The sequence below is a fragment of the Lacerta agilis genome, chromosome 13 (assembly GCF_009819535.1).
Source record: "Lacerta agilis isolate rLacAgi1 chromosome 13, rLacAgi1.pri, whole genome shotgun sequence".
NCBI classification, from domain to species: domain Eukaryota; kingdom Metazoa; phylum Chordata; class Lepidosauria; order Squamata; family Lacertidae; genus Lacerta; species Lacerta agilis.
This window is the reverse complement of record NC_046324.1, coordinates 14,960,614-14,986,747: the sequence shown is the minus strand read 5'-3', so window position 1 is coordinate 14,986,747 and position 26,134 is coordinate 14,960,614. Positions and strand designations below refer to the sequence as shown.

Below are 26,134 nucleotides of genomic sequence, written 5' to 3'. Positions count from 1 at the left end.
CCATAAAATAACACATCATGTGCTCCAATCTCATTAAAAGGAAGGAATACATTATATCTGTAACGATTTGAAAGGTTAAAAGGTATACTTCAAAGTACAGTCGTACCTTGGTTCTCGAATGCCTTGCGACTCGAACGTTTCGGCTCCCGAACGTCACAAACCCGCAAGTGAGTGTTCTTGGTTTGCAAACTTTTTGGGAAGCCGAATGTCCAACAGGGCTTCCAATTGAGTGCAGGAAGCTCCTGCAGCCAATTAGAAGCCGCGCCTTGGTTTTTGTACATTTCTGGAAGTTGAACAGACTTCCAGAATGGATTCCGTTCGAGAACCAAGGTACGACTGTATTCCAAACTGTGTTACCCACCCCAAACACAACACTCCCACGTGCCTCATTACCTGTGTGTTCAATAAAGTCACCCCCCTACTGCGCAGAGCCGTAGAAGTTATCGTTTTTCTTTTGGCCTCCTGCTACCCGCAGTTTCCATGTTAGCTTTTCCAACAAAGCTGTCTGCCAGACTGCTTCACACCACTTATCCATGGTCAACAGTTGCAATGTTTTCCATTGCTATGGTTGTTCTTGCCACGGTCAATAAATGGGTTATAAGAACTTTATTTCTAATTCTTGGTGAGTCCCGACTGTACAAATTAAGCAGTGCCAGTCCTGGGGACATAGGTACTGTCTGCCTTTTAACCAAAGGTATCTTTGCAAAAACATTTTCCCAGAATTTTTCAATTTTTGAACACTCCTACCTCATATGTCTGTATGTCCCAATAGCGAAACACCATCTCCAACACATAGGAGAGCTGTTGGGTTTTATATAAGCTAGACGTATAGGTGTTAAATACCAGCTATGTGCAATTTTGAGGGCTCTTTCTCTTGTCATTGCCAAAATAGATTTATACGGGACCTACAAGTTCAAGGAAGACAGCAAGGTGTCTTATATCGTCAGACCAATGGTCCATGTAGTGTTCCTATAAGCATGCTGGTCTAAGGCCACAAAGCACTTTAAAGCTCAAAGTCAGTAGCCTACTTTAAAATGGGCCCAATGCCAGCACCAGCAAGTCCTTGCAGGATGAGTAAAGGTAGCTGGGAGACAGTTCAGTGGGAGAGGAAAGAAGATCTCCCTCCTTTGAGGGTAAAGGGACAGAGGAGATGTTGAAGGAAGTTAGAAAGTGAGAGAAAAGGTTACATTTATTTTTATGTATTATTATTATTGATGATGAACAACTCTGAATAGAAAGGAAAGGGATAAGAGAGGAAAGATGGTATTTTTTGGGGGGGGGGATGTGAATGTAAAAGGACCAGGGAATGAAGATGAAAGAAACTGGCCGTTTTGGGGTGAGGGAAATAAGTGGTACCTCGGGTTAAGAACTTAATTCGTTCTGGAGGTCCGTTCTTAACCTGAAACTGTTCTTAACCTGAGGTACCACTTTAGCTAATGGGGACTCCTGCTGCCGCCACACGGTTTCTGTTCTCACCCTGAAGCAATGTTCTTAACCCAAGGTACTATTTATGGGTTAGTGGAGTCTGTAACTTGAAGCGTCGGTAACCTGAGGTACCACTGTAAGGGACAAGTTGAGTGTGAAATGAGGTTAGGAGAACAAGTCACAAGATATTAGTAAAAATACTTTGCGAGGCATGCGAGTGGCAAAGAGATAATATATTTTTAAAAAGTCTTCTCCACGCAGAGCCTCTGGATGAGCAAAACTACGAGAACAAAACCAGCAAGTATCAAGTGAATAGGCCTTTCTTTTTTTTTCTTAAGTCTAAAAAACGTGAAAGTCCAATGCACTCTGCACAAGTCGAGATTTACTGATGTTCTTAGAGGTGTCGGTCTTTAACATTCCCTTAGACAAAGTGCAGCGATAGGAGCTGATCCAGAGATTAGGTAGCTTTGTCTTCTTAAATCAAGAGGAAAACCTGTTTGAGTCTTCAGAAAGATAACTCATGTCTTCAGCAGGCTAGCAAGGAGTCCCTGCTGATACAGAACACGCACAGAGACACAGGCACGCGCAATGTCGTTATGTGAAATAGTCCCAAGGTAAACCATGACCTCTTGTCCATTTTAGGGTAGAGAGATCAAAATGAGAGAGCCACTTAAAACTGATTTGTAAAAATGTTACATGGAAAAAATACGTGAGAGACATTGCACGCACTTTTGTAAATCAATAAAATCTTTAATAAAAAAAGAGAGAGAGCCACTTTGGTGTAGTCTGAGGCATCTCAAAAGAGGAACTGAATTTCCAAGGCTACCAAATGTTTTTTATTATGAGGTTTCCATGAAAAAGTAATGTACAGGTACTGGAACAGAGTAAACCATTCCCCTGTAACTAAACAAACAAACCAGTAGTATTCACATTGACAGTCACATCTAGTGCAACCAGTAAAACCAGACATAGGCAACCTTCGGCCCTCCAGATGTTTTGGCCTACAACTCCCATGATACCTAGCTAACAGGTCCAGTGGTCAGGGATGAAATAAAACGATAGGACCCAAAGCACACTCCATGCTGTCCAGAGATGTAAAGAAGATAAAAGTCCCTACCAGAGAAGAATGGCGGATTAAGTTGATGGATTATGCTGAAATGGCAGAAATGACCAGAAGAATCAGAAATCAGGAAGATTTTAATAAGGAATGGGGAAAATTCATACCGTATATACTCAAGTAAGCTGACCTTTTCAGCACATTTTTTATGCTGAAAAAGCCCCCCTTGGCTTATACTCGAGTGAGGGTCCCACTTAGCTGTTTGCTGCTGCCGCTTGTGCCACCACTGTCTGCCAAGCGTGGCACCTGTGCCTGCCCTTGCGAGTGGCAGAGGCTGTTGTTGGCAGAGGAGGAGGAATGAGCACCCTGAAAGCAGCCCTTTCCAGCTGCTCCTTCCTCTTCCTCTGCCTTTGCCGCTGTCGGCGGCGGAGGAATGAGCACCCTGAAAGCAGCCCTTTCCAGCTGCTCCTTCCTCTTCCTCTGCCTTTGCCGCTGTCGGCGGCGGAGGAATGAGCACCCTGAAAGCAGCCCTTTCCAGCTGCTCCTTCCTCTTCCTCTGCCTTTGCCGCTGTCGGCGGCGGAGGAATGAGCAGCCTGAAAGCAGCCCTGGAAATTTTGAAATTTACCAGTAGCTGCTGCATTTCCCACCCTAGGCTTATACTCGAGTCAATAAGTTTTCCCATGTTTTTTGTTAAATTAGGTGCCTCGGCTTATATTTGGGTTGGCTTATACTCGAGTATATACAGTAATTTATCTTAAAAACCATTGTAAACAGCTAAAATTGTTAGTAGGATTGGAATAACACTTGTAGTTTAATGGTGAATTTTGGACATAATGGAGATGTAAAAGATGTGGATTATTATAAAAGATGCAGGAGGAAATGACTGACAATAGGACCCACAAAGGGGAGGAGGGAAGTCCAGGAGATTCTTTGGAATCCTGTTTTTATTTTGTATGTTGGATACGTGATGGTAAAACTTTAACCTGAAAAACCAAATAAATAAATTTACATAGAAAAAAAGAAAGGTGTCTATGAAAGAGGACAGATTTCCTCTAGAAACTGCTTGATGCATTCTTAAAGGAAGCCCATTTCACATCGAGGAAATCAGGGTAGAGGCAACATCTGACACTAACTGTGACCCCTACAGGCTCCCACCAACTTACTTACGATCATGGAACTGAATCCCCACCCCACCCCACCCCCAGGAGGTTGTGGACTCTCCTTCCTTGGAGGGTTTTAAGCAGAGGCTGGATGGCCATCTGTCATGGATGTTTTCGCTGAGATTCCTGCATTGCAGGGGGTTGAACTAGATGACCCTCGGGGTCCCTTCCAACTCTACCATTCTATGATCATTATAAACACATAAGAAAATAAGAAAGGGAAAAGAGTAAGGTGAAGTGGAGAGCTATCATGGGTGAGGAACTCGCTGCAAAGATCAACATGGCGTGGTTGTTAAAAGACTGAATATTAGATTATGAGGGAGGAAAACTGGGTTGAGGTCCCAGTCAGCCACGAGGCCTATCAAAGTGACCTTGGGCCTCTCAGCCTCACCCACCTCACAGGGTTGTTGTGAAGAACTGCTGGGGCACAGTGGGAAGAACCACATTCTCGATCCTGAATTCCTGGGGGCTGGGGGAGGGTGGGATACCAACAAAATAAATAATTGAAGGCTGGGTCTTTAAATAAATTCAAGATGCAGTTGCCAAGAAGCAGTGTGCGTTTTTGAGAATATCGTTGCGATTTTCTTTTACACCCCCCTTAAATCGCTACGGCAATGTTATGAACACAAGTCAAATATTGCTATTAATTTTTCATAAAGCACCTAAAACCGTTCGAGCCATGCATGCATAATTAAAACTAAAACGGATCCTTCCCACAAGCTTACAATTTAAGACGAGACCCAAGACATTTTAAGGAGAAAAAAAGGAAAGGAAGGCCAGTTAGGGAATAGTACGCTGCATTCCGTGTCCACCCCCCCATCCCACTTTAAGCAGAGAGATTTCTATCTTTGGCATGTATACCTAGTTATACACACCCAATTTACTGTTTATAATGGAGATATAGGAATCGCTGCATGAGATCAACCTCCCTATCACCTTGGAAGCCCCACCAAAGAGGCCAATGTTGACTCAGGAAAGAGTAGGAGGAAGCTACTAGACGAGACCCTCTGCTGGAGGTGAGCTGAACTTTCTCAGAAGACCATTTCTGAGAAATTGAGAGATTTTCCTCTCACCTCCCCTGAGAAAAAGGGCCAACCGGATGAATGTTCTCCAAGTACTCCCCACTTCTCGGTTGTAGTTACCAGCCCTGGCCTAGCCACATCCCAGAACGCCGCTCCACATCGTTGGCAGCAAAGTGGTTGCCAGCACAGCTGCTGGCTGCTGACACCACTTGCAGTGGCAGGAAAGAAATGAACCCCCCCAAAAAAAGTCCTTAGGAGAAAGGGAAAAAAAGCTGTGCACTGCTGATGCTGCTGAACCCCACCCCAAAAAGTTGCTGGAGAATCATCATCATCATCATCATATTATTTGTACCCTGCCCATCTGACTGGGTTGCTCCAGCCACCCTGGCCGGCTTCCAACACACACAAAAATATAATAAAGCATTAAACATTTAAAACTTCCCTATACAGGGCTGCCTTTAGATGTCTTTTAAACGTTGTATCTCCTTGACATCGGGGGTGGGGGGTTGCGTTCCACAGGGTGGGCACCACTACCGAGAAGGCATTCTCCCTTCTCCCTGGTTCTCTGTAGATGCACTTCTCACAGTGAGGGAACCGCCAGAAGACCCTCGGAGCTGGACCTCAATGTCCGGGCTTAATAATTGGGGTGGCGACGCTCCTTCAGGTATGCATTTTTACTCCAGAATCTCTCTGCCACCTGGAGAAATGGGTTGAAAATGTGAACTGCCCCTGTGATCTTTGGATGAAGGGTGCCATACAAAAAATGAGAATAATGTTCCCTGCCAACTCCTCAGCCCGCAATTAATCCTGAGATGCCCGTTGCCCTCTTCTGCCCTTCTGAATTGTGGCCTCATTTGCTAGGTAAATTTGCTGCGGCCGATGGGAATCATAGAATCATAGAGTTGGAAGAGACCACAAGGGCCATCCAGTCCAACCCCCTGCCAAGCAGGAAACACCATCAAAACATTCCTGACAGATGGCTGTCAAGCCTCTGCTTAAAGACCTCCAAAGGAGGAGACTCCACCACACCTTGGTAGCAAATTCCACTGCCGAACAGCTCTCACTTTCAGGAAGTTCTTCCTAATGTTTAGGTGGAATCTTCTTCCTTGTAGTTTGAATCCACTGCCCCGTGTCCGCTTCTCTGGAGCAGCAGAAAACAACCTTTCTCCCTCCTCTATATGACGTCCTTTTATATATTTGAACATGGCTATCCTATCACCCCTTAACCTTCTCTTCTCCAGGTTAAACATACCCAGCTCCCTAAGCCGTTCCTCATAAGGCATCGTTTCCAGGCCTTTGACCATTTTGGTTGCCCTCTTCTGGACACGTTCCAGCTTGTCAGTATCCTTCTGGAACTGTGGTGCCCAGAACTGGACACAGTATTCCAGGTGAGGTCTGACCAGAGCGGAATACAGTGGTACTATTACTTCCCTTGATCTAGACACTATACTCCTATTGATGCAGCCCAGAATTGCATTGGCTTTTTTAGCTGCTGCATCACACTGGGAGTTGTAGTCCAAAACATCTGGAGATGAGCCAGGCTAGCAAAGGCTGTGCGAGGGGCACCCCTGCCTTCTTCCTGCCCACACCTCCTAGTGCTCACACAACCTTAATTTGTTTCGCTGCTTCGCTGTCACCAAAGGCTCCTCCGAAGCCAGACACTTCTGGCTAGTATTTCTGCTGACTCAACAGCGAGCTTTGCAAAAGGGGTGTCATGTGTCAGCCACAAGGAAACAGCAGCCAGGCGGCATCTCCTCCAAGACGGAGCAAAACACTGGAAGCCAGATGTCAGCTTCTTTCCCCAAACAACAGAAAATTCTGTCCTTTGCTCCTCCATCTTTAAAGACTGCAAAAAGCCTGGATCGCCCATCTGTCACTCGCCTTAAAAGCTATCACGGCGGCAAAATACAACCTCAGGTCGTGCTGTAATGCTGCTAACCTAGCAGACACCACAGCTTTTTAAATGAATACAAAGAACTAAAGACAAAGGACAGCATATGTAAAGATAATGCATCAACCCACTTTTCTCCCCAGTTCCCTTCCAGGAATGCTCTAGAGGAGAACATGTTTAATAAAAAATTAACCATGAGATGCCATCTACAGAGGGCCTAGCTGTAAAATGCACTTACTGTGGGTTCATTTTTACTTCAGAACCAGTGCTGCCGGCAACTGTTGGTACTCACTAAGAGATGACAGCATTCAGCAGCACCCCACTCTGGGTTATTTTCATAGAATTGTAGAGTTGGAAGGGACATCAAAGGCAATCTAGTCCTACCCCCCCTGCAATACAGGAATCTTAGTTAAAGCATCCACGGCAGATGGCCATCCAACCTCTCCTTTAAAACCTCCAAGAAAGGAGAGTCCACAACCTCCTGAGGGAGTCCGTTCCATTGTCAAGCAGCTCTTACTGGCAAAGTTCTTCCTGATATTTAGTCAGAATCTCTTTTCTTGTAACTTGGAAGCCATAGGTACGAGTCCTACCCTCCAGAGCAGGAGAAAACAGGCTTGTTGCCTCTTCCAAGTGACAGCCCTTGAGATATTTGAAGATGGCTATCTTATCTCCTCTCAGTCTCCTCTTTTCCAGGTTAAACATACCCAGCTCCTTCAACCGTTCCTCATAAGGTGTGGTTTCCAGACCCTTGATCATTTTAGTTGCCATCCCCTGCACATGTTCCAGCTTGTCAACATCCTTCTTAAATTGTGATGCTCAGAATCGGACACAGTATTCCAGGTGTGGTCTCACCAAGGCAGAATAGAGTGGTACTATTACTTCCGTTGAACTGGACACTATACTTCTGTTGATGCAGCCTAGAATAGCGTTAGCTTTTTTTCTCAGGTTTACTTTGAACGAATTCCTATTCCCTGCAGATATCGTTAGACTGCAAACCCTACCACCCCTGACCACTGGCCAGGGTGGATGGGAGTTGGGCATCCAACAACAAGTGACGAATCACAGGTTCCCCACCACTGGTGTAAAGGCAAGAGTCCATCGACTTCTGCACAGTGCATTTTGCAGGCCTGAACTGTGTGGTCACTGGAAGGAACTGAATGACGACATAGCTTAGGCCAGGGGTCAGCAATTTTTTTCAGCAGGGGGCCGGTCCATTGTCCCTCAGACCTTGTGGGGGGCCGGACTATATTTTGAAAAAAAAAATGAATGAATTCCTATGCCCCACAAATAACCCAGAGATGCATTTTAAATAAAAGCACACATTCTACTCATGTAAAAACACCAGGCAGGCCCCACAAATAACACAGAGATGCATTTTAAATAAAAGGACACATTCTACTCATGTAAAACACGCTGATTCCCGGACCATCCGCCGGCCGCATTTAGATGGCGATTGGGCCGCATCTGGCCCCTGGGCCTTAGTTTGGGGACCCCTGGCTTAGGCCAACATGCACTGAACTTTATCATGTTGGCCCTGTGCAAACATTAGATCCATGAGCATGTAACTTCTGCACTGAGATTCCTTTGTCTGAATCAACCATCAGCTCTAAGAAAGATACTGAGGTGTTTTTTTTTTGTACATGCAGTTCTTTTTTATTTGTTCATATATATTTGAAAACAAAAATATTTTTTAAAAATACCAATGGGTTAATATAGTTTAATATATTAAAAAACAAACTTCACTGCTGCAGCAGGTGCCAGGGTGTAATCAACATATAACCTAATATACTTCTTTGCTTTATAGCAGCTTGGTTTCCACAATATTTGGAGTGCATAGGGGAGGCTTACAGTTTAAAACATGAAAATGCTGGTCCAGCTCTTATCACCAGATCTGCCAATACATAAATATGCCAGAACAGATCAATATTTTTAAATGAATATGCCAGAGAAGTGATCACACAAGCCATTATTGGACCTATAAATGTCACAGGGTTCCAGAATTCTGATTCCAAAGCTCTAAATGGACACTATATACAAACAAACTGTCCCTCATAAGAGCTTAACTGCCTGAGATGGGCCAAGCCCAAACAACCTGATTGGTGACATCAGAGCAGCTCAACCAATGAGAAGCTAGACAAGGAGAAAGCCAAGCCATCCATCAGAAGTGAATTTCAATGACAATAAGAGTTTGGATTTGATACCCCGCTTTATCACTACCCGAAGGAGTCTCAAAGCGGCTAACATTCTTCTTTTCCTTCCTCCCCCACAACAAACACTCTGTGAGGTGAGTGGGGCTGAGAGATTTCAGATAAGTGTGACTAGCCCAAGGTCACCCAGCAGCTGCATGTGGAGGAGCGGAGACACGAACCCGGTTCCCCAGATTACGAGTCTACTGCTCTTAACCACTACACCACAATGGCTCACAAGGGCCCACTACTAGCATAGAATTAAGTTCCATAGCACAATGGGATTTGCTTGCAAGTAAAAGTGTATGCCATGGGTGGGTGGCTAACCCATGGACCTCCAGATGTTGTTAGACTCCAACTCCCATCATCCCCAGGCAGTATAGCCAGTGGTCAGGGACGATGGGAGCTGTAATCCAACATCTGAAGGGCTACAGGTTGGCCACCCCTGGTGTACAGAATTTGCTTTATACATCTCTGTACCTAGCAGTGCCCCTTTCAACCTCGTGAAACCCAGCAAAGCATCCAAGTTGCTTGGACTCTGTTGACACCAAGCACAGCAAGAATTCCCCAAAACAGAAACACAGCTCTTCTTTCATTTGCTCAATCAAAAGTTCACAGAATCAAACAAAGCCAGCTTTCTGACTCACACCCAGTCTAAAGTGATAATAAAAAACACTTTTGACATTTCACAACCACGAGGCAAGCAAAACGAAAATACCTTGTTTTAATACTTTTATTGCAGTTTATATTAAAAAGGATACCACACAAAATTTTATCAATTAAGAAAGAATAAATACTAAATGCAAACTGGTTGGAAATGATGGTTTGGAAGAAAACGATGGGTGGAAGTAACCATAGTTTACCTGATTCATACACCGATGTAAACTTTGGTTGTAGTGAACCAGTGAGTGAGTGAATCAGGAAAGTGACACAGGCCAAAGAAGGGTATGGGTGAGAGCAGGGCTTGTGAGCAGGTCAAAACTGTTGGGCACCTGCCAAGGTCCACACCTGAGCAGGGTGCCAAATGTTTCCTAACAGAGCTGCAGCACAGACCTGACACTGCCAATGATGAAGCCACAGTACCAGCTAGGAAACAAACAAATGTTCTTGCTTTTTTTAGGTAAATGCTGAATTTAATCAGAAGGTGCAGTTAAGAAGCAAAATGAGGATTGAGAGTTCAGAAAAGGAGCATTATGTTTTCAGTCTTAAAAGCCACAATTCACCAGAGTCCCTCTGTCCCTCACCTGTAAAAATATACAAAACTGATTTACCTAATATATTGAAAGAGGCTGCAAAAAGCACTTGCAGCATCACTACATCAGTAGTTCGTTTCTACTGTGCATTATTATACTGTATTGTGGCAGATACTTTGTGAAGGATGGTGTGTCTTAGCTTGAACCAATCCATTTAAAAAAAAAGTTATATTGGTGGCTGTTTTCTACCACTTTTGCCCCATTCCTTCCCTTTTTTTTAAAGAAAGGAAGTATGGATGAGAAGAAGAAAAAACCTAAAATGTGGTGCTTGAAGCCTATGTTCTGCACTCTTATTGCCTCCTACTTTTGATGTATCTGCCTGGGTTGCTCTCCAACTGTATGATCAAAGTCAGACCATACCCTGGGGAGGGAGTATCCAGCTACATCATGCCACTGAAATGCTTGTGGCAAGCGCACTCACGCCAAAGAGGACGACAGCTTTTCAAAACACTGCCTGCTGCCAGCAGCTTCCTCTAAACGGTGTGATGCGGCCAAAACCACATAATCTCTGAGGTCACTCCAGCCTTTGGGACTTAGGTTAACGAGGAAAACCAAGTGCCATACAGTCTGCGGGCTTCTAGATTAGGCTTTTGCAGGCTTATTTTAAAGCTGACATGGTTAAAAACGAAGCATGTGCATGAATGGTGGACACAAATGCATGTGTGCAGATGTTTCCAAATTGCAGATCCAGGGGATGAGCTGCACGGGCAGAGAAAGTCCTCAATGCCATTTGGACCCTCCTATTGCAGACAGAACATTTCCCAAGCATTTCACTAAGGGTTTAAACCACTGGGAATGTCCCAGAAGGCTGATGGGCTCCCACACAGTTTACCCTTTGCAGAGCCACACTTCCCAGCTCCCTTAAACTACAGTTCCCAGGATTCTCTGGGCGCAAACCATATGCACTGAATGTGCTTTAAAAGTATGGTCTGGATGTGATCATCCTCTCTTCCTTTTGTCAATGTCAACCTGGTAGAAGGTTACATTTGCATCAAGTTTAATGCTAATCATGGTTGATTTTAAACCAGAGCTTGAAACTAACCCAGAAACCCTGAATCAGCTGGTTTACAAATTCTGAATACCTTGGTGCAGGCATGATGAGCAATATGCTGAAAAGGAAATAGTGGAGGGGGTCTGTGCAGAGGGGCAGGGGAAGAGACAGTGTGAGCATGCAAGGAATCCCTTCTCTCCTAACAATAGTTAAATTATCAGGAAAATGTTACACCTGCACTAGGCCTTAGTGATTTTATACAGCTGCTCGCATGGAATTTTCTTATGAAAGTCAGCAGCCCAAAGCCTGTGTAGATCGTTTTCTGCACAAAAGGATTTTTGCACATGTTATACAGCCTGAATTTATTCCCCTTTCAATATTTGTTGGGATTAGTTATCCTTCCTGACAAATATGCAGCAAGTGCTCAAGACACATAGACATATGTTCATGGGAAGACTAAAATTACTTACAGCAATCCCGAAAGCTAGGCTGGACTGGACCTAATGGTCAGGGGTACCTTTACCTAAAGAGGGACGCGATTGGCGCTGTGGGTTAAACCACAGAGCCTAGGGCTTGCTGATCAGAAGGTTGGCGGTTCGAATCCCCGCGACAGGGTGAGCTCCCATTGCTCGGTCCCTGCTCCTGCCCACCTAGGAGTTCGAAAGCACGTCAAAGTGCAAGTAGATAAATAGGTAGCGCTCCGGCGGGAAGGTAAACGGCATTTCCGTGCACCGCTCTGGTTCGCCAGAAGCGGCTTTGTCATGCTGGCCACATGACCCGGAAGCTGTACGCTGGCTCCCTCGGCCAGTAACGCAAGATGAGCGCCACAACCCGAGTCGGACACGACTGGACCTAATGGTCAGGGGTCCTTTTACCTTTACCTATGTTAAAAACAGGGACGGGGGCAAGACCCACAAGTTTGAGATCTGAAAGAGGGAATTCCAGTTCTCAAGCACTGGCCTGTACCTGCTTTCTTAAACTGTTATTCGTATGTTTTGTCTTTACCTTTGTAAACCGCTTTAATATATTGTTGTGAAAGTGGTATATAAATATTTTGAAATACATAAACTAAGGCATGGGAGTCCACCAACTTTTGTCAGGACTGCAGCCTGTAGAAAGGTGAGGTTTAGCCCTCTCCCACCTGCATTTGCTATGGAAAAGATACTCTCTTCTCATTGGCAGCAAGGTGTGACCAACATGTACAGTGGGATGTACCATGACAAGTAGGATTTTATTGCGGCCCTTCTACATAAAAGCCTCCTTACAAGTTAAAAAAATGCACATCTGGGAGAGAAGTCCCAGTCTGATTCACCTCCTGCTGTACTACTTGTATGTATAGAGAGCTTTGTGGGGGTGGGTTTCCCCCCATCTATATGCTCTCCCCACCTGCAGCCTAAAGTGTTACCATTCATTCTGGCAGGTAACAACACAAATGTTGGAAGTGACTCAGGTTTCTCTCCCCTGCCCACTGCAACTGGCAGCACACTCAAAACCACTCGGAGAAATGAACACAACTATGATTTATTCAGGATGATTTATCCAGCGTTTTTATTTTTATTTTATATTTTGTGATCTTTTTTGTGAACCGCCCTGAGACCTCCAGGTGTGGGGCGGTATATCAATTCAATAATTTTTTTTTAAAAATAAAAAAAAATCCTAATTCTCTCTACCAAATCACAGGAAGGTGCAAAACACACTAAAATAGAACTGCCATCACAGTAACTGAGTATAACAGAGAACTTTACATGGCAAATCTAGTTATCGCAGCAGTTTCAAATCCCACCCTTCTAATGAGAAACTTGCAGATACCTACTACAGATGCCAGCAGCTGGGGGGGGGGCTATGGGAGCCAGGTACATTTGCCCTGGTCCTCAGAAGGCTAAACTGGTTTTTTGTTTGAGTTTATAACTTTATTCTAACAACTCCTAGCTTGGGCCTCAGACGAGCTCTGCATGGGCCTGGATTCCAGTACTGTAAGTGTTGGCACTAAACTGGTGACAATTAGGGCTGGACAACATCTGGTTTTCAACACTGTGATATTTTGTTGTTCAGTCGTTCAGTCGTGTCTGACTCTTCGTGACCCCATGGGCCAGAGCACGCCAGGCACGCCTATCTTTCACTGCCTCCCGCAGTTTGGCCAAACTCATGCTAGTCGCTTCGAGAACACTGTCCCACCATCTGGTCCTCTGTCGTCCCCTTCTCCTTGTGCCCTCCAGCTTTCCCAACATCAGGGTCTTTTCCAGGGAGTCTTCTCTTCTCATGAGGTGGCCAACGTACTGGAGCCTCAACTTCAGGATCTGTCCTTCCAGTGAGCACGCAGGGCTGATTTCTTTAAGGATGGATAAGTTTGATCTTTTTGCAGTCCATGGGACTCTCAAGTCTCCTCCAGCACCATAATTCAAAGCATCAATTCTTCGGCGATCAGTCTTCTTTATGGTCCAGCTCTCAATTCCATACATTACTACTGGGAAAACACTGTGATATATCACCAGCTAAACATCGTGATATACCAAAATATAACCATGTCTGAAATAAGGATGGAGCTATGAGAAGGCATTGGCTGGCTTCACAGTTTTTCCTGCGTCGTGATTCTTGCATAGCACACACAGGTTTAGATGCACATAGAGAAACATGTCTGTTGAAATAAACATACATCTCACCATAGTGGGGAAAACTGTAACCAAGTGAGCTATGCTTCTGCTCAGCCTGCTGTCTTTGTGCTAAGCCTACTTGCTCTTCCTCCTTATGGTTCTTATCTTTAAAACATACACTGACTGGGCAGCCCATTCAAATAGAGGACATCTTCAAACAGAAAGGCTGCCCTACCTCAAATACACTATTATGTCGAATAATTTACTCTGGTTTAGAAAGCCATTTGGATGTCTCAGCAACATACAGGATATTCATCCTCCAGAAGAAAGAAGATGAGAGTCATATTTGGGAACCACCAGTGGAAGTTTTGAAAGAATTCATCAATGACAGAAGAAATTCAGAGACACAATAATGTAAATTCTTAAATCAAATCCCCAATTGGTCATTGTTGCTATAGTATCTGATTGGGACATTTTTTCTTTTCTTTTTTTGTTGGTACTCTCATTGAGTATTCCTGCAGGTAGGATATGCGTTTAAAAAGTGTTAAGAGCTCATTTAATATTTTTTGGTAATTTTAAAATTAGAAGTGAACAGGCCCAGTTTTATCCAGGAATAAAATACAAAGCTCACCAGCATATATGATTTACCAAATGATGGTGACAATTCTGAACCTTCCTCTCTCACACCTATCTCCCTGACACCCTAAGAATGACCAATAAATGCAAAGTTGTTTGCATTGTTTGGCTGGCCGTAGTAGCCAAATGTTGGTTGAAGGGTAGGGTACTGGTTTTCACAAAGGGCATATTCCTGACATCACACTATCTTAGAAACACAGCACAAGGTCAAGGACAAGCCACCAATCTCAACTTTGAAGTTGGACAGAATTGAACTAAGAATGTCAAGATGTTCCAAATGCTCGAGAAGCATAGCTCGAAACTACCCCCAGTCCTTCTCTCTGAGTGCCCCCAAAATGCGCTGCAGGATAATCCCCATCCTGTTTGCTCCCAAGCTGGAGAGGATGGGTGCCTTACGGCGATACAAGCACCGTGTAAATCTGGAGCAAAGGGAGCAAAAATTTCTAGCCATTATGGTTATGAAAATATGGTTGGAAGCATATGGGCAACTGCCTAACGAGATCTCTGAAAGGAGAATAAAGGTTTCTGGAGAGCAGAAAGTGGGGTTTTAGTGCCCTGTATAGCTCCTTTCCCCTCTCCCATGACTAACAAAATCTGAATTAAGCAAAACTAATAAAAAGGCAGAACCATGCAAATAAATTATGCATTTACTGAATTTGCATAGTTTATACAGGTGGCAGAACTGAGGGTTTGCTTAAGTGCAGAATTTGAATTGCCTTGGCAGAGAACTTCTCTTACACATCCAAAGAACAAAATATGCTTTGCTGTAGTTTTGGAATGACAGCTGTTGCTATTTTGAGAACACACACAAACACACTCCTAGGTTGGATTTCAATTAGCAAATGAGACCTAGGATGGCAGAAAACATCCCATTAACTTTCTAGTTTGTTTGTTTGTTTGTTTTATATAAAAAATACAATGCACTTACTTCCTTTTAAGACAGCATTCAGTATAACTGATTTCTGTTTCTTCCATCCCCCCCCAACTGAACTGATTAAAAAATATGCAGCTAAGTTATTCCAACTGCTGTGACAGTTACAGAATGAGCAGCTTCTGTTGAGGATGGGAAATGTACTGCTCTACTGATTTTCAAGGGCTCTCAAATTTCATGTCCACCGGTATTAAGTAGTAAGGTTATACACAGAAATTAGGTACTACCCGAATATAATAAAATACTTGCTACTCCATTTATGCAATGAAATTTCTAGGATAGGACTACCGTGAAACATGATCAGCACCAATTTGGACATTTGCCTGAAACTATAGTTTAAGAGGCACAACCATTCTTTTTTTCATAACGCAGTGTGAAAAAGTTTTCTCTCCACATACCACTGCCGAAAATGTGGAGCACATAACACATTCTTATATCATTTGTATGTAATTTATTATTGCTTTTAAAATGTACGATCTTATGCAGCTTAGCACGACACACATGGTTGACTTAATAGAATTCGCAGCCACAAACACGTGGCAAAAGGGCTACAGCCATGCTTGCAAAATGAGGATTAGACAAATTCAGAATTATAATCCTAACAGTAGCCATGACGCTGAATGGAATCTTGTTCAAAAGTACTATTCCCAGTTCTGGCTCTGGGAATTTGGTGGTCCTTGGGCACAGCACCTTCCGTGGGCCCCTCTAACCTGGAAGTGGTGGGACATGCAAACTAAAGAGTTTCCTTAGGCTGTCCCTGCTTTGTGGATGCTAAGTGGAAATGGCAGGACCCTCTGCTGCTCTTGCTCTGGCCTGGCAAATGCCCAACTTTGAAACCCACTAGAGGTGGTCTCAAGTATACCTCTGAATACCAGTTGCTGGGGACAAACAATGGGTAGGGCTGGGGTCTTCATGGTCTCCTTGCAGGGCTCCCAGCTACATGTGGCCCAGCTACTGCAAAAAAAGGAAGGGGGAAATTATGCTGGACTAGGCGCACCTTTCATCTGACCCAGAAAGGCCCTTATAAAACTACAAAATGCAGGTATGGTATGAAGAAAGATTCCTGCATTGCAGGAGGTTTGACTAGATGACCCTTGTGATCCCTTCCATCTCTACAATTCTACGATTCTATGAAAGCAATATTGTTGAAGCTGTATGGGTCTGGTCAGTGCCTGGGTAGACCATCTGGGAACTCTATCTATTGTCTGTCTGTCTGTTTCTGTTTCTGTTTCTCTCTGTCTCTCTCTCGCCAAGCATGCTCACTTGTGTTTTGTTAAGGAAAGGTAGGATATAAATGCAATAGAAAGGCAGAGCCATCATGCATTTTCAGATTCACTAGATATAACTGTTTTGGCACGCAAATACTAAGCAAGCAATGCAGCGGAGAACAGCCCACTTGTTGGCCATGCAAGCAAATGAAGGACAATCTAAATCTAAGTGCAGAGTCAGCAGCCTAAACACACACATACTCACAAAGTGTCATCTGTCAAAGATGAAAGGTGAAACTGACATCTACGTGGTAATTTTTACATTTTTATGAACAGATTACAGCCAGGTACAGATCATGAATTGGAAGAGCAAAGCAAAACGAGACAAAGGATGGATAGCGCTGGCAGCGAACTGACGGAGGATGTTCACACCACAAGCAAGGCAATTATGAAGCTTAAAGTCTGTGATACTGACAGCACAACAAAAGTAATGTTTAATTTATCTCTCCCCGTTTTGTAACCAATTGCCAACACACACACACCACACACCCCCTCTCCTTTTACAGAATTGCAGACCAACATTTGAGCCTCCTTTGTTTCCACAGCCCTGTCTTCTTTGTGTGGCACATCGTTGAGAAAGGCTGCCCTCCTGCGTTCATTAGCGCAGGCTGAGCAAAGATGCTCTTTGTAGCTAGAATGGCTTCAAGCTGGCTTCTTAAAGAAATAAAGAAATAAACTACCGAGTCAGAGAGCGCAAAATTAGTCTGAAGGTTTGTACAGAAGTAAAAAGCAAGGGTGTGTGTGTTTTTGTGTGGCAAATAGGACTGTTCCTAGATTTTCATAGAAAAATGGCCATGCTCACAGGTTGGCATCGATCCCGCAAAGCCATTTTAATACGGCACTCATGCCTACAGCTGCTTTCGGCACTAAGTGGAGGCTGCTAACTAAAGGATCCCCGACTGTCAGAAGGAAACCCAAAGCATTTTGTGATAAAAGGCTGCCTGTGATGAATGCAGAATGTATTATGGCATGCACAACTGCAAAAGGGAGCGTGCTAAACACCGCAAGCACACCTAACAAGAAAAGGTGATACAGAATCTAATTGCAGTTCAGGGCTGTCTTAACACTCTCGGTTTTTGCAGCTTTTTATTCCTAGACAAAGTAGCTACACGAGCAAACAAGTACGCATGTCTGCCTGCAGTACTTTTTCAGCGTCCTGGCAATGCTTGCCCAATTACTAGGCGTGGTTATGGCTACGCACTCATGGCTGAGGTTAACAGTTAAAGAAAGGGGAAAACACGCCTGACGCAGATATGGCGGCTCAGTTCTAAATGGCCACGCCATGACTTCTGGAAACCAAAACAGATTTTAGAGTTTGTGATCCAGTGCTGCAAGCTGTTTTGAAAATCGAGGGGATCAGCAGTGTGGAATGAAGGGGTGTCAAAAATTCAACTGTGTCCCTGAAGTATCTCACAACAAGGTTAGAACTGCTGCTCGAGCAGTTAAAATTTCCACACTCTGTGATGCGTCTGTCCAGTCACAGATGTCTTAGCAGTCCATTCTCTCTTCTGAAAAAGGCAAATGTCTTGGGAGTAGTTCATAGCTCAAGGGTACCCAGAAGATCCCAGGTTTAATCCAGGTTAAAAACACCACGAGACTTCTGCCTGAGTCCTTTGAAAACAACTGTCCATCTGTGGACAAAGTGGTCTGACTCTGTATGACATTAGGTAGTGCTGCATAATGGTTAGAGTGCAGTTCTAGTACTGGGGAGATCTGTGTTCAAATTTCTGCTCAGCCATGCAACTCATTGGGTAACCATGGGCCATGCACTGTCTCTCAATCTAACTGCCTGACAGTGTTATTGTGAAGATGCTTATCACCCTTGAGCACCTTGGAGGAAAATTGGGATACAAATTTAATAAATAAAATAGGGTGCAATTCTGCAGGAATGCTGAAAAAGCAAAATAAATGCAGCAGCAAGCACAGAATTCAGCTTCCTGGGAATCTCAAAACTTTGAGATGTTAAAAATAATGAAAAAGCAGATTTCTAGCCTTTTATCCATAGAAGCCAGTGGTTCTATGCTGAGAACTAAATGAGCTCCAAGCTTCTCTTTGACGTTAAAATTAATGTTGTATGCAGAAAATGTTTTAATGCAGAAGATGATATTTTTGACATTTGGATTTAAGAAAAATAGATGTACCAGGCCAAAATGCTTTCAACAACTAGATGCACACAGAAGCTTCCTGTTTTTCTCCCAATTTGCAGGCATGGCCTTGCTCAACTGCTCAGTTTACAAGTCCAATTTATTTTATTTTTGTTCTAACAAAGAGGACGAATTATGAGTTCTTCTGATTTTCCACCATGAAGGTATCAAAACAATTGTTGCGAAACAGGTCCTTTCTCTACTTCTCTCATAGGCTACTTCTTTCTGCCTTGCAGGATGAGAAATCATTTATCATGTCAAATAACTTCCCCTGCCTCCCCCCGACTTTCCCCATTTCTATAGAGATCATCTGGCATTTGGGAGCCCTCCTCCTAAGGTTTTGCAACACGGGCTCTGCTTGAAATGCAATGTTCACATTCTGAAAGAAAAACATTGAGCAGGTGAAGACAGTTCCTAATTCCTTATAAGGTAGGTGCAGACCTAAGGTAGCTACAAACAAACAAACAAACAAACAAACATTTATACCCTACCCATCTGGCTGGGTTGCTCTTAATCTTAGCCGTGGTTAAGATATAAAGACTGCCTACAGCAGGCATAGGCAAACTCGGCCCTCCAGCTGTTTTGGGACTACAATTCCCACCATCCCTGACCACTGGTCCTGTTAGCTAGGGCAGTGTTTTTCAACCTTTTTTGGGCAAAGGCACACTTGTTTCATGAAAAAAATCATGAGGCACACCACCATTAGAAAATGTTAAAAAATTTAACTCTGTGCCTATATTGACTATATATAAAGTAATTATCTTGAATTTTTCAATTTTTCCCACGGCACACCAGGCAACATCTCGCGGCACACTAGTGTGCCGCGGAACAGTGGTTGAAAAACACTGAGCTAGGGATCATGGGAGCTGTAGTCCCAAAACATCTGGAGGGCCGAGTTTGCCTATGCCTGGCCTACAGGCTTGCCCAGTCTTTCCCTTCTGATGCAAGAAGTTTTCTCTCTGGTTAATGTCTCACTCTCAAAAGTTTTAGAGGGCACATATAGCAAAGTTCCTGTGAATAGCATATACCATATTTGTAACAATGAAGAGATGGAGTTGAGGGTCAGGTTCACACATAACGCTAAGCCATGGTGTAATGTAAAACAAGGTTTATAAACCTACAGCAAACCATGGTTTACGAGTATAACTTGTTTGTGGTTAATAAGCCATGCTTAAGTGGCTGGGTCATGTTTGGCCTGTTAAATACAGTGTGGCTCGGTTTTACATACAAACCACTTAGCATCCTTCGCATTTGTAGGAATAGATTAGGTGGTGTGCATGAGAGAGAGAATGAATGGAAAGAAGGGTGGCAGTAAAAGAGGAGAGGGTTTCCCCACTCACTTTGACCCAGTGGTGAAGCTCATTGGAATACCCTGCTCTACTGATCTCCTTGGGAAAACGGGGATAAAAAATGTAAATCAAAGCACAGGCTATTTATTATCCTTTTTTGCAGTAGCTTGCAGGATCCAGCTCCAATTAATGTGGATAACTGTTCTAAATGATTTACTGCAATGTGCTTTTATTGGGTAACAGCAAACCCCTTTGTTTAACTCTACAAAAGAACTTTAGACATTTTAAGCTACAAGCAAGCTATACATTGTCAGTGAACACTCTGCTGTTCTGATATCTGGGTTGCCTATCAGCGTTTCAGATCCCACACGTCTGCACAAGCTTAAATTTGCTTTTGAGAAATGCCGTATGGAAATGTCTAGATGTTTTAATAGACTTATGAAAGTATGAAAATGTAGTCGTAGTGAGAATTCCTTCTAAACCATTAGACGTTTCGGAGATCATATTCTGCTCTCCTCCACCTGGTGGGATTTTAAAAGGAGAGTATCTCGAAGGAGGTGCCCCCCTTCCCAAATACACACAGGAGGTCAAAGGACAAGGAACATATCTGGGCGTTAGACAACACAGGGCAGCCTCCAGATGGAGAAATGGGAAGGAAAACGCTCACGTTAGCAAGAGAAGCATGCAGCTCAAGAGTGGCTGCCATGTACTACACCAAATACTAGTATTAAGTGGCTTACTCATTGGTTCAGTTATTATACATTAATTTATACCCCACCTTTTCCCCCGATGGGACTCAAGGCGGCTCACAGATAAAAACAAGAACTGTGAAAAACATTGGGAAAACAGTAATTAAAAAACAATTAAACACTGAGAGAATTAAAACTATATACAGTCGTACCTTGGTTGATGAACGCCTTGTGAGTCAAATGTGAGTGTTCCGGTTTGCGAAAGTTCTTTGGAACCCGAACGTCCAGAGTGGCTTCCGATTGGCTGCAGGAGCTTCCTGCAGCCAATTGGAAGCCGCGCCTTGGTTTCTGAACATTTTGGAAGTCGAACAGGCTTCCAGAACGGATTCCATTCAACTTCCGAGGTATGACTGTACAGTGGAACCTCGGTTCCCAAACGCCTCGGTTGTTGTATGTTTCGGTTCTTGAACACTGAAACCCAGAAGTAAATGCTTCCATTTTCGAACCTTTTTTGGAACACGAATGTGTGACGCAGCTTCTGCTGAGTGCAAGAAGCTTTTGCAACCAAAAGGAAGTCACACCTCGGTTTTCTAACATTTCGGAAGCTGAACGGGCTTCTGGAATGGATTTCGTTCAATAACCGAGGTACCACTGCACATACATACATAAAATCTGTTTAAGACATACAAATAATTACAATACGAAACATCCCAGCACCAGCCCTTTCATTAAAAGCATTTCGTTCCCAAAAGCCAGCTGGAACAAGAAGGTATTCACCTGCTGAAGGAAGGACAGCAAGGAAGGAGCCAGTCTAGCTTCTCTAGGGAGGGAGTTCCAGGGCCTGGGAGCAGCCACCGAGAAGGCCCTTTCCTGTGAGGGTGGTGGGACAGAGAGAAGGGCCTTCCCCAGAAGATCTCACAACCAGGGCAGGTTCATACGAGGGAATCTGTTGTAAACCACCCTGGGATCGTTGGATGAAGGGTGGTATACAAAGTAAATAATTTTTTTAAAAGGTATCTTGGATAGCTTGGACCTAAGCCAGGGGTCAGCATCCTTTTTCAGCCATGGCCTGGTCCACCGTCCTTCAGACCATGTGGTGGGCCGGACTATATTTTGAATAAATAAATAAATGAACAAATTCCTATGCTCCACAAATAACCCAGAGATGCATCTTAAATAAAAGCGCACATTCTACTCATTTAAAAACACTAGGCAGGCCCCACAAATAACCTAGAGACACTAAAGGAGCGTCTCCACCCCCATCGATCTACCCGGACACTGAGGTCCAGCGCTGAGGGCCTTCTGGCGGTTCCCTCACTGCGAGAAGCCAAGTTACAGGGAACCAGGCAGAGGGCCTTCTCGGTAGTGGCACCCGCCCTGTGGAATGTCCTCCCACCAGATGTCAAAGAGAACAACAACTACCTGACATTCAGAAAATACCTGAAGGTAGCCCTGTTTAGGGAAGCTATTAATGTTTGATGAACTATTGTAGTTTAATATTTTGTTGGAAGCCGCCCAGAGTGGCTGGGGCAGCCCAGCCAGATGGGCAGGATATAAATAAATAAATAAATAAATAAATAAATAATAAAAGGACACTTTCTACTCATGTAAAAACATGCAGATTCCTGGACCGTCCACAGGCCGGACTGAGAAGGCGATTGAGCAGCATCCGGCCCCCTGGCCTTAGGTTGCCTACCCCTGACCTAAGCCATGCAGGGCTTTCTAGGTCATAACCAGCACTCTGAATTGTGCACGGAAACAGAGTAGTAGCCATTGGAGCTGTTGCAGCAAGGGAGTCGCATGCTCCTGATAACCAGCCCCGGCCAACAATTTGGCTGCAGCTCTTTGAGCCAGTTGAAGCTTTGGAGCACCTTTCAAAGCCATCCCCACACAGAGTATGTGGCAGTAGTCCAACTAGGATGCAACTAAGGCATGTGTCACTGTGGTCTAATCAGAAATCTCAAGGAACAGTAGACTAGCTTCAACTGTGCAAATGCAATTCTGGCCACTGCAGGAACCTGGGCATCTATGGTCAAGGTTGAGTCCAGAAGCACGCCCAAACTCAAGTTATGTATGCATCTCTTTATGTAAATGACCGGGAGTTGTTTCTACTCCTGGAAATACAGAATTTTCTATAATAAATAACAAAAAATATGTACCAGACAGAGCCCCACTAGTTTCAGGGATAAGACTCTCTTTGGCAATAACCCACGTCAAAGCACATCAACAACGTTCTGACGCAGTTTTTAAAATATAAAATTTCTCCAAGAGTGGCAGATCTCTAAAAAAGAGTGTAACCAGAATATGTTGCAAATCTTGATGACACAAGTTCCCATTGATATGGAGCAAAATTTATCATTTTGCCGTTTACAGAGAATGTGACAAGATAGACCCTGATAAAGAAGGCAGACATTTTTGGCCAAATCACCGCAACAGTTTTATGTTCCCAAAACATTCCATCATCCCTATGCCATATCTTGATGAAAGCATCGTGCCAATTTTTGCTGGATTATGCTAAAACGGTATGATTTATTCCAATTGCAACGTTGGGAGGGAAAAGTTCGAGGACATTAGTGTTTTTGGCAATGGCTGGTGGGAAAGGGCAAAGGAGGAGGCAAGTAATGGAGCAGAGATGGAGCAGGGCAGGGGTAGCAGGGCTGTACAAGGCAGATACGTATGTGAAAAATGAATATATATGGAGCCATCCCTCACTAATGGAAGCTCTAAGGAGCCCTTCAATGGGCATCTGCACATTTTCAAGCTCCCCCCCCATGTGCATGAAGTCTAGCATTTTGTGTTTTAAATAGATAAAGTCAGTTCCCAAGGATGCCACACCCTACTGCAGCCCTTGCCAACAACCTGGGGCCCTACAGATGCTGTGCACTAAATTCTCATCAGCCCTAGACATCATAGCTGCACTGCTGGCTGGGACTAATGGGAGCTGTAATTGACCAAATCTGAAGGGCGCCAGGTTGGCAAAAGATTCTTTATACGGTTGATTGTGAAATCTGTGTATAAGAAAAAGAGAATATCATTTGGCAGACGGAGAAAGGAGGTGCAGGCTTTCTATACAAAAAGACCACTCAAAGGTTACAACATACCTCATGAGAAAGAAATTAAAATTCGAAACTGCTTTGGATCCCTTATAACCCATAGAATACAAAACCCAAATAATATTAAAACACAACGAGAAACAAATGTTTCTCTTCAAAATCTGATACCAGATCAGCAGTAAGCTTCCCAAAGTTCACTGGTTGGCTTTTAATTCCTCTTGGAAAAAAAAAAATCACCATTTACAGATGGTTTACATTTAGAAGACTATTTAATATACACATGCACCTCGGGCAAAGATGTTTGGCATCTCTCCCTGAACCAAATTGCCAACTGCATGGCATTTGTTTGTCCCAATGGCCTAGTTTCTTTCTTTTTTAAGGCATTAAATTGTGTTAAAAGCTGAACCTATCAAAGCACAGAGCCTTGGAGCTGCTTCACAAAATCTAAAAAGACAAGCATCAGGTGTGGTGCCCAAAGCCATCTACAGTTACTTTTGCACTTAGGTGGAGATTGTGATGTGTGAATTAACCCATCCACAACTGTGGCTGCTGCAAATCAGCAACAATTTTTGCACACAAGAGCCAGCCCTAGGAATTGCTTCTACACAGGTGTTTTCTTCACCACTCTGGGCATGTTTGTGCACAGTGCTAAAGGATGGCTTAGCTCACAAGACCAAGCGAAGCACTGGGTTCGTATGCTGTCCCCCGCTGCCTGCCAACCTTCTGCCCAAGAGGAAGAAGTCTGCTGAGTTTAGTTTTGCTTTCAAAGAATCTCAGCTTAGTACAAATAGGGCCCCTGCCTCTTACCACCCCAGCAACTTCTGCTTTACTTGAAGCTTGTGGCAAATTCATCAGAACAAAAGATGGAGAATAAAATCCCCTGACAACTACTGAAAATTATTTACCGTACCGACATTTAAATTGCTAGATGCTGTACAAAAATTACATTTGTCAGGGGCATTACTGAATGAAGTGTTAGCTGTAGGTATGATGTTTTGCAGGAGTGTATTTTTAAAAAACTCTTCCTATCCAATGATAGCTGAAACTGACACCTTCCAAGTCTTAGTCTAGAGATGTGGAAGTTTGAGATGTTAGAATTTGGAACTATAACACTGACAACTGCAGATAGGAGATAGCATTTTAAAAACACAGTGCAAAACACCCCCCCCATGCAAAACACACAAACACACAAAAATTAATCCACCCTCTTCTCCCTGGTGCTTTTTACGTAGGGAAGCATTCAAAAAAAGTGATTTCCCACCTGCAATATGAAGTGGTACAGTAGTTTCTTCCTCGCTGTGCTAGTTGAACAATTTCAGACACTGATCACGACAGGACTCAGAACAGATACAGACTTCAAGTACCCTAGGCCCCTAAGCAATCTTTGTGTATGTGTGTGTGTGTGTGTGTGTGTGTGTAAATCAAATTCATCTTACCACAAAGCTCTCAATAAAAATCATACCAACCATAAGATAAATCTGGGGTTAATTACACCTGAGCCAGTGATGTTTATATTTGGATGATGCATATTGTTGAGAGCTTCCATGGTGTGGTGCTAGACAACCTCTTTTAAAGCAACTAAACCTACAGTCCTACACACACCCTCTGTGGGAGCAAGTCCAATTGCATTCAGTACGACAAGGTAAACATGTGCAGGCATGCAATGTAAAATTAAGGCTCAGCCTTTAAAAACTTGGCATTTTGGAGAATCAAGTAAGAAGAATCTGTCATTTATCAGGTTTTACAAAACTAAGTTACAGATCTAAGCCATCATGGAAACTAAACATACAAGAAATCAGGACACAGGAAATTTATTTAAAAAGGCAAGAAAAGTTACCCCAAAATGCTTAATCAAAACCAGTTTTGATAAAAACAGAGCTCTGCCGATATTCGTCATTTTACCAACGTTGATGAAAAGAAATGAATATCACATGGCTTCTGAGGCAGCATTTTAAAATCAAATGAGTTAGGGAAAGACATCTGGAAGGGATTTTAAGTTTCCATTGTAAACAAAGATTTGGAGGGGAAATTTAGTTTCCCACATCTTTTAGGAGATAAATATCTATTTCTGGAAATATGTAATATTAATGTTGGTCATAAAAAACACAGCATATTTTAAATATGTTAAGAACTGATATCTACTTGAATGTCACCACCAGTGCATGTGCTAAAATCTAACCAAATTTAGAAAACTCTCCAATTCCTCTGTGGTTAATGGCTATACAGAACTTCTCAGGCACTGAGTGTTGTTCACGGTGCAAAAATGAAAACACTCACATCACAGGATACTGAAGAGTCATATAGTTGAGCAATTCACAAAGTTACCAAGACAAAACTATTATTCCCTCTTTATACATACAAATGATAGCAAAGTCGTTCCTATCCACTTTTCTGAGTTGGAAGGTTCAGAAGAATAGGTCCGGGTGTATTCTTGCTTTAAGAAAAACTCAGACTAAGGAGAACAGCCATACAAAGTTGCCTCCATCTAGTTCAGCACTGTCTTTTCTGGCTAGCATTGGTTCTCCTCAAGAGTCCCAGCCCAGCTGC

The 26,134-nt window shown here is 43.5% G+C and overlaps 1 protein-coding gene across 1 annotated transcript in view; it reads right to left on the bottom strand.

Moving 5' to 3' along the window:
• EFL1 (elongation factor like GTPase 1) overlaps window positions 1–26,134 on the bottom strand; it is a 62,454-nt gene that overhangs the window by 15,976 nt on the left and 20,344 nt on the right. The gene's annotated exons all lie outside the window — the stretch shown is intronic.